Source organism: Chiloscyllium punctatum, chromosome 50, assembly GCF_047496795.1.
Source record: "Chiloscyllium punctatum isolate Juve2018m chromosome 50, sChiPun1.3, whole genome shotgun sequence".
NCBI classification, from domain to species: Eukaryota; Metazoa; Chordata; class Chondrichthyes; order Orectolobiformes; family Hemiscylliidae; genus Chiloscyllium; species Chiloscyllium punctatum.
Window position 1 is genome coordinate 5,280,957 of NC_092788.1, and position 9,436 is coordinate 5,290,392.

Here is a 9,436-nt window from a genome sequence, read left to right on the forward strand (position 1 = left end):
CGCACACACACAGCGAGGGAGGGACACACAGCGAAGGAGGGACAAGCACACACACCACGAGGGGGAGGGCATGTGCACACAAATTGAGAGGGGGCACACACACGCAAAGCAAAGGAGGGACACGCACAAATACACACACACACACACACACACACACACACACACACAGAGCGAGGTGTATACATGCAGACACACGGCGAGGGAGGGACACACACACACAGAGCGAGGGAGCGACACATGCATGAGAAAGCACACAAACACAGACAGACACAGCGAGAGAGTGACACACACACACACACACACAGACACACACAGACACACACACACAGCAAGAGAGGGACACACGCCCAGACAGCGAGGGGGGAGACACATGCTCACACAACGAGGGAGGGCCAAGCACACACTCGCACAGCAAGAGGGACACACACACACATACACACAGTGAGGAGGGACACACACACACACACACACACAGAGCAAGGGAGGGACACGCACACACACAGCGAGGGAGGAACACACACACGCAGAGTGAGGGAGGGACACACACACACAGAGCAAGGGAGGGACACGCTGAGACACGCAGCGAGGGAGGGAGCATGGACACACACAGCTTGGGAGGGACACACACACACAGCGAGGAAGCGACACGCACACACATAGCGAGAGAGGGACACACAGTGAAGGAGGGACAAGCACACACACCGCAAGGGGTAGGGCATGTGCACACAAATTGAGAGGGTGCACACACATGCAAAGCGATGGAGGGACACACACATACACACAGTGAGGGGGATACATGCAGACACACGGCGAGGGAGGGACACACACAGTGAGGGACAGGGACACACACACGCAAAGTGAAGGAGGGACACGCAGACACACACACACAGCGATGAGGGACACACACACACACACACACACAGCGAGGGAGGGACACAGACACACACAGCGAGGGAGGGACACACACAGCGAGGGAGGGACACACACACAAAGCAAGTGCGACGCGCACACAGTGAGAGAGGGACGCGCGCGCACGCACACACACACGCACACACACACACACACACACACACACACACACACACACACACACACACACACACACACACACACACACACCGAGGGACGGACACACAGACACACAGTGAGTGAGTGATATGCATACACACACATACAGAGCGAGGAGAGGACACCCTCACACACTGCAAGAGGGGCACACGCACACACACACAGCGAGGGTTGGACACGCACACACACAAGAAGGTTGAGACACGCAGACACAGCGAGGGTGGGACATTGCTCAGAAAGCGAGAGGGGACACACACACACAAAGTGAGGGATGGTGACACACAGACATACGCACACACAAACAAAAACAGAGCGAGGGAGGGACATGCACACACACAGTGAGGGAGGGATATGCTCACACACATAGTGAAGGAGGGACATGCTCACACACAGCAAGGGAGGTACAAACACACAAGTGAGGAGAGTTACACACACACAGCGAGGGAAGGGGATACGCACGCATACACACACAAACACAGAACAATGGAGGGACACGTGCACACACAGTGATGTGTCTCCTCGGACATGTAATTATCCAGCTCTCTCTCCAGTCTGCGCCCTCACAGTGTCACCGTCTCTGTGACTCCCAGGTACAACTAGGCCTCGATCCTCAGGGCTGATTTATATTCTCCCAGGTGTGAGTCATCCTCAAGCTCCTGCTCCAAGTTGCTCCCTCACACGGTCACTCCCTCTGTGACTCAGTGCTGATTTCGAGCCTACTGCTCTGCTTTATATCCAACGCCAAGTCCCAGTCGGCCTTGACCCTCGCTGCTGATTTATATTCTCCCACTTTGTGCTGCTCTCTCTCAGCTTCTCTCCCCTTGTGATTCCCAGGTAATGGTAGGCCTCAAGCCTCAGCTGAGATTTATAACATCCCATTCCACACTGCTCTCTTACAGGATCGCCGTTGTGCCTGGAAGACAGTGGGAAAGGGGAGGATTAGACAGAGCAGAGGGTGTTACAGTGATTGAGGGAGCTGTAGGGGATGAAACAGGTTATCTGGGGAGCTAGGCAGACCTGCAGTATCTAAAGAACTTTACTGGAAGATACAGCGAAAGTTGCAGACACTGAACAAGGCAAAGGAAATAGAGAGATGGTGGCTTGTTCATGACTGAGCTTAGTAGAGTCTAAAGGGCTTCAAAGTTTGGGAGAAGATTTGTAGCACGGGTGCTCGTTGTTGTGGTTCTGTTTGCCGAGTTGGGAATTTGTGTTACAGACGTTTCGTCCCCTGTCTAGGTGACATCCTCAGAGCTTGGGAGCCTCCTGTGAAGCGCTTCTGTGATCTTTCCTCCGGGATTTATAGTGATTTGTATCTGCCACTTGCGGTTGTCATATCCAGCTGTCCGCTGCAGTGGCCAGTATATTGGGTCCAGGTCGATGTGCTTATAGATTGAATCTGTGGATGAGTGCCATGCCTCGAGGAATTCCCTGGATGTTCTCTGTTTGGCTTGTTCTATAATAGTAGTGTTGTCCCAGTCGAACTCACGTTGCTTGTCATCTGCATGTGTGGCTACTAAGGATAGCTGGTCGTGTCGTTTCGTGGCCAGTTTGGTGTTCATGGGTGCGGATCGTTAGCTGTCTTCCTGTTTGTCCTATGTAGTGTTTTGTGCAGTCCTTGCATGGGATTTTGTACACTACATTGGTTTTGCTCATGGTGGGTGTCAGGTCCATCGTCCTGGTGAGTTGTTGTCTGAGAATGGCTGTTGGTTTGTGTGCTGTTATGAGTCCTCGTGGTCGCAGTAGTCTGGCTGTCAGTTCGGAAATGTTCCTGATGTATGGTAGTGTGGCTAGTCCTTTGGGTCGTGGCATGTCTTCATTCCGTTGTCTTTCCCTGAGGCATCTGTGGATGAAATTGCGTGGAGTTTGACCCCACCCCGCAGCTCACCAATAGGATAAACAACACACTGAGAAACCTACAATAAAAAACGGACAGATAACCAGGTTTGACCGACAGGGAATGAAAGCTGAAACCAACAACACCCCCAAATTCTATGGACTACCTAAAGTTCACAAACCAGACATCCCACTCAGACCCATAGTATCACTACCAGGGACACCATCACACAAACTGGCTAAAGAACTACAGCAGAAACTGAAACACCTGATCAGCGGATCCAGACACTCTGTACAATCAACACAGGAATTCTTGGACATCATCAGAAATATACACATAGACAAGGTAGAAACTATGGTCTCATTTGATGTAATGGCACTGTTCACCTCTATCGACAAAACCCTAGCCAGAGAAACAATAGCCAACCTGCTGGACATACAGAACAGACAACAAGACGGGGAACCTATCAACAAAGACGGCATACTCAAACTACTGGACCTGGGCCTCACAACACACTTCACATTCAACAACCAAATATATGAACAAATCAACGGCACACCCATGGGCTCACCCATCTCTGGACTCATAGCAGAAGCGGTAATGCAAAGATTAGAACAAACAGTCTTACTGCAAATTCAACCCAAACTCGGGGTCAGATATGTGGAGGACACCTTTGTAATCATTAAAAACACAGAAATAGAGAACACACACCGGATCATCAACGCCACACTCACCGCAATCCGATTCACAAGAGAGAAAGAAAAGGGCAACCAACTCCCATTCCTTGACGTGACGGTACAGAGAACACCGAATGGAGAATTCACCACAAAGGTATACAGGAAAGCAACACACACAGACCAAGTCCTGATCTATGAAAGCAACCACCTCAACACACACAAAAGAAGTTGCATCAAGACACTGTTCAAAAGGGCCACAACACACTGCAGTACACAGAACTGCAAAAAGAGGAAGAATGTATCCACCAAAAACGGATTCCCCCCGCAATTTCATTAGGGATTGTCTGTATGGATTTGCTAGACGACTGTCCTCTGATATTGATGAGGGCCGTGCAGATGATGTGGTTTATATGGAGTTCATTAAGGTCTTTGACAAGGTCCCAGACGGAACGCTGGTCCAAAAGGGAAGATCCCATGGGATCCAAGGTCAGTTGGTAAATTGGCTCCACACGTGGTGGAGGGTTGGTTTTGTGACTGAAAGCTTTTGCCCAGCGGATGTACCACAGGGATCTGTGCAGGAGCCATTGCTGTTCATTATGGACATTAATCACTCAGATGTGAAAGCAGACGGTAACATTAGTAGGTTTGCCGATAACATGAAAGGTGAGGGTGTTGTCCACAGTGAGGGGGATGGACTCAGGCTGCAGTCTGATATCGATCAGATGATAAACTGAGCAGAGTAATGGCAGACAGAGTTTACTTCTGGTCACTGTGAGGTAATGCACTGTGGGAAGTCTAATAAATGAATGATATACATCATGAATGGTCGGTCCTCCTGGAGAACTGAGGGACACAGGGACCTTGGTGGGCAAGTCCCTGGATGTCTGAAGGTGTCAGCACAGGTAGACAGGGTGGGGAATACACCTGAACTGGGAGCAGGAGGGGGACCCACATCCTGGTGGGGAACGTTGCTGGAGCTGCTCGAGAGGATTTAAAATTGTCTGGCAGGGCTGTGTGACCCCAAAGAGTCATAAGGCCAGAAAGAAAGTTGAGGCTGGTACAAAGGTTCAACAGAGGAATATAAGTGGACAAGGCAGGCAAGAACATAGCAGACAATTATGGAAAAGTGGTGGATTAAACTGCAGTTATTTCAATACAAAGGGCCAGACAGATAAGGCAGATGAACCCAGAGCATGGATGGGAACATGGGATTGGGATCCCATAGATATTACAGAAACACAGCTGAGGGAGCAACAGGAGCAGCAGCTCAATGTTCCGGAGACAGATGCTACAGGAAGGAGAGAACAGGAGGCAAAACAGGAGGAGAGCTGGTGGGTTTGATTGGGGGGAAACATCCCAGCAGTACCTCAAGGGAGGATTCATGTAGGATCGCCCAGTTAAACGATATTAGTGGAACTGAGAAATAAAAATTGGTCATTAGTTTTCTACGGTCAGACTACAGCGATAGGCAATGGGAGATGAAGGAGCAAATATGTCAGGAGATTTCAGATATCTCTTAGAATAATAGGGTTGTAATGATAGGGGATCTTAACCGTTCCAAACCTGGACTGGGATTGTTACTAAGTTAAACATTTGGTTAGAAGGAATTTGTTAAGTGTGTTCCGAAAACTCCCAGTCATTATGTAAGTGGCCCAACTGGAGAATGGGGCCAAACCTGACCTCCCCAAGGTAGGGAACGGGACTGAGGTGTTAGTGGGGGAGCACTTTGGAAAGTTACCACAATTGTATTAGTTTGAAAATAGCGCTGGAAAAGGACAGGCCTGGTCCACAAGTTAAAGTTATTCAATGGAGCAAGATAGTATTAGACAGGAATTTTTAAAGTAGATCAGGGGAGAGTATTTGCAGATAAAGGGAAATCTGGCAAGTAGGAATATTTTAAAATAGAGATAAAAGGAGCGTTCAGCGCCAGTGTGTTCCTGTTAGTGTGCAGCTGAATGCTGACTGAATTAGGAAACACTGGCTGAGTTGAGGCTGTGGTCAAGAAAAAGGGGGTCACATGTCAGATATAACTGGCTGGCTCAAGGGAATCCCTTCAGGAGCATCGGGGCTGTAGAAATACACTTAGGATAGAAATCAGGAATGTAAAAAGGGGACACGAGATAGCGTTGGCAGAGAAAGTTAAGGAGAATCCAAAGAGACTTTACAAGTGTATTAAGAGCAAAAGAAGAGCTCGGGACAAACCCGGTCTCCTTAATAATCAATGAAGGCAACAATGTGTGAAACTGCAAGATCCAAAACAAATATTTCACTTTTGAACTTACTGTGGATAAAGACTGGGGCGCTCAGGCAACTAAACAGTGTTGGTCCTGACCACTATTGGAATACTGTGTGCAATTCTGGTCTCAATGCCATCGAAAGGATGTCGTGGGACATGAAAGGGTTCAGAAGAAATGACCAAAGATGTTGCCAGGGTTGGAGGGTTTGTGCTTCAGGGAAAAGCCTGAATAGGCTGGGGCTGTTTTCAGTTGAACATGGGAGGTTGAGGATTTAACCGATAAAAGGTGTTTAAAATCATGGTGGGCATCGACAGGGTCAATAGACAAGGTCATTTCCCCAGGCGAGGGAAACTTTTCAAAGGAACCTCAAGAATAACTGGCTCCCGCAGAGTGGATGGAATAAGCTGCCAGAGCAAATAGTGGAGGCTGATAGAAATACATTTAAATGGCATGTAGATGGGTGTATGAATAGCAAGGGTTTAGAGGGATATTGGCAAAATTGTGGCAAATGTGACGAGAAACGTCATGCAGGAGTTGTTCCGAAGGGCCTGTTTCCGTGCTGTACATCTCTATGACTCAACGTCTTGAAATGAGTCCACATTATAGAAAAGGAGGTGCTGGAGTTTTTAAAACACAAAGGTAGAGAAATCCCCAGGACCTGATCAAATGGATCTCAGGACATTGTGGGAAGCTGGTGAAGAAATTGTAGGGCCCCTAACAGAGATATTTGTATCATAGAGAGCTATGTGTGATAGGCTGTTAGACTGGAGGGTGGCATTGTGGACAGTGAAGAAGGTTTTCTGGGATTACAAAGGGATCCTGATGAAAGGTGTGAATGGCTGAAAAACTGTCGATGGAGTTCAATCTGAATAACTGCGAGGTAATGCATTTTGTACAACAAACCCGGGTAGGGCTTATACAATTAATGGCAAGACCTTCAGCAGTGTTGTAGAACAGAGGGACCTCAGGGTTCAGCTACATAATTCTTTGAAGTTTGTAACATGGAGAGACAGGATAGTTTAAAAAAAGGTGCTTGCCTCACTTGCTTTCATTGCTCAGTCCTTTGGATATAGGAGTTGGGAAGTCTCTTTGAGATTATACAGGCCATTGGTGAGTCCTCTTCTGGAATACTGTGTCCAGTTCTGGTCGCCCAGTTATAGGAAGGATATTATTAAGTTGGAAAGGGTTGGGAGGAGATTTACTGGGATGTGGCTGGGTACGAAAGGCTTCAGTATAAAGAAAGGCTGAATAGGTTGATATTTTTAACTGAAACCTGAATGTTGACAGATGACCTCATAGAAGTTTATAAAATCATGAGGGGGATAGATAGAGTTAATGGGAGTTGTATTTTCCCATGGACAGGGGAGTTTCAAGACAAGGCAATACATTTTTAAGTTTAGAGGAGAGACATTTAAAAAAAAAGACTTGAGAGGCACATTGTTACACAGAGGGTGGGTTGTGTGTGAAATGAACTTCCCAAGAACCTGGGGACAATTACAATGTTTAACAGACATTTAGATTAGTACAGGAATAGGAACAGTTGGAAGGGATATGATCCAGAAACAGGCAGGCGAGATGAGCTCTGTTTTAGAGTATGGTTAGCGTTAACTGAACAGTGCGGAGTGCGGTATGCCTCCAACTATGATTATAATGTTGTGTCATTAATTAAGAAAGGCTGCAAGAGAAAGCCAGGGAACTACAGACTGATGAGCGAGACATCAGGGTGGGTCAGTTGTTGGAGGTCATTCTGAGAGGTAGGCCTTACATGCATTTGGAAAGATAAGGCCTGATTACTGACAGCCAGCATGGCTTTGTGCGTGGGAAAACATGTCCCACAATCTTGACTGGAGTTTGCTCAAGATGTGACCAAAATGATAGACGAAGGGGCCAAGGAATGAAAGATGGAGTTTAATTCAGTTGTTGGATTTAGTTCAGACAAACCAAGGAGTACTAACATGGGTAATGGTTGGGCCCTGAACAGTGTTGTAGAAAAGAGAGAGACCAAGGGGTGCAGTTACATTGTTCCTTTGACTGGCATCACAGGGCGACAGGGTGTTGAAAGCGGCAATTGGCACACTTGTGAGAGCATTGGTGAGAGCATTGAGTACATGAGTTGGAGATATTGGTAACTCTGTCGTCAATATTTTTCCTGGGCAGAGGAGGCCACGGGGTGACCTTATCCAAGTTTATGAAACCATGTATGGTCTAAGTAAGGTGAATTGCCAAGGGTAGGTGAGTCCAAAGATAGAGGCATAAACGTGACGTGAGACAGCAAGGATTTAAAGAGGGAGCTGAGGGGCAACATTATCCACAGAGGATGGTGCATAGACGGAATGGACTGCCAGAGGAAATGGTAAAAACAAGTACAATTACAACATGGAAAAGACACTCAGGCAGGTACATGGAGAGGAGAAGGTTTGAAGGGATATGAGCCAAACACAGGCAATTCCGACTCATTCCATTCAGGAAACCTCGGCCGAAGAGTCATGCAGCACAGAAACAGACCCGATGTCTCCAGTTATTGGAGGAGGAGACTATCGAGACAAGGCATGTTGTAGAGACTGAAGCAAGTTACAGCGATACAGATGGTCATCTGGACTGGAGGTTTCAAATATGTGAAATAATTGGTGAGAGGGGAGGAGATGACAGAGATAGGAACTGTTATAGGAGTTAGAATGATTGAAGACACTGGTCCTCAATACAAGCCATAGATATAATGTTGGAGAGGGAATAGGGAACAGAAAGATCCCAGGCTGCATTACCACCCTCTCGTGGGAGGCCTGCTTTCCCCTCAGTTGTTCTGATGCTCCCTAAGAAAGCACAAGCCTGGACTGATAACTGGGAACTCCCGATGCTGTCTCATTGCAACAAAACTTGCAGCAGGCGTGCTGATGATTACTTTCTGCTCTGTGCACTGGAATGATCTTACCTGGCAGCAGGATTTATTGAAGACTCCCGACCTCCCTGACTTTGTCTTTCTGGCTGACCAACCATCATCCCAACCAGCAGTTGGCAAGTCTATTGAGTCTGGAATTTCATGATTACCTGTAGAGGACACAGAAATAGGCAGAATGGGCAATTAGACGAATGCTTTGAGGGTTACACATATAGAATGGCACTGAGCCCACAGAGATCTGGAAAATCCTGACCTGTGTTGCCTCATCTCTCTGGAGTGGAGAATTCTGTTGGCTCATGATCTGGAGTAGCTTCAAGAGTGAGAGACGCTGACAGAGGCAGCAATTAGACCCACACAGTGAGGGATACCACATGGAAAGTTACTGAGTCACATCATCAGAATGCCGGGTCAAACAATTGTGCTGGAAAAAAGAGTTTTAATTCATGTTGCACTGGGATATACAAACTGTGAGCAGGCGAAGTGATGGCCTAGAGGCATTATTGTGTGACAATTTATCCAGAAACTCAGCAAGTGTTCTCTGGACATAGGTTCAAATCCCACCATTGCAAATGATTGAATGTGAAGTAAATGCTTCAAAAACAATGTAATTAAAAACGTGTAAATGAGTATTAAACAATTGCTGATGTTAAGAAAAATCCATCGGGTACATTCCTGTCTTTAGTGAAGTAATCTCAGGTGGGACTGGGATATCACAGGTATTACA

General features: G+C 47.2%; 1 long non-coding RNA gene across 2 annotated transcripts in view; it reads right to left on the bottom strand.

Annotated features, from left to right (window-relative positions):
* The window catches only part of LOC140470080 (uncharacterized), a 49,783-nt gene extending 40,941 nt beyond the window's left edge, over positions 1 to 8,842 (bottom strand). For both annotated transcript variants that reach the window (XR_011956350.1, XR_011956349.1), the window contains exon 1: positions 8,746 to 8,842. This is a non-coding gene — a long non-coding RNA (uncharacterized lncRNA). The remainder of the gene's footprint in view (positions 1 to 8,745) is intronic.
* Positions 8,843 to 9,436: the final 594 nt, after the last annotated feature.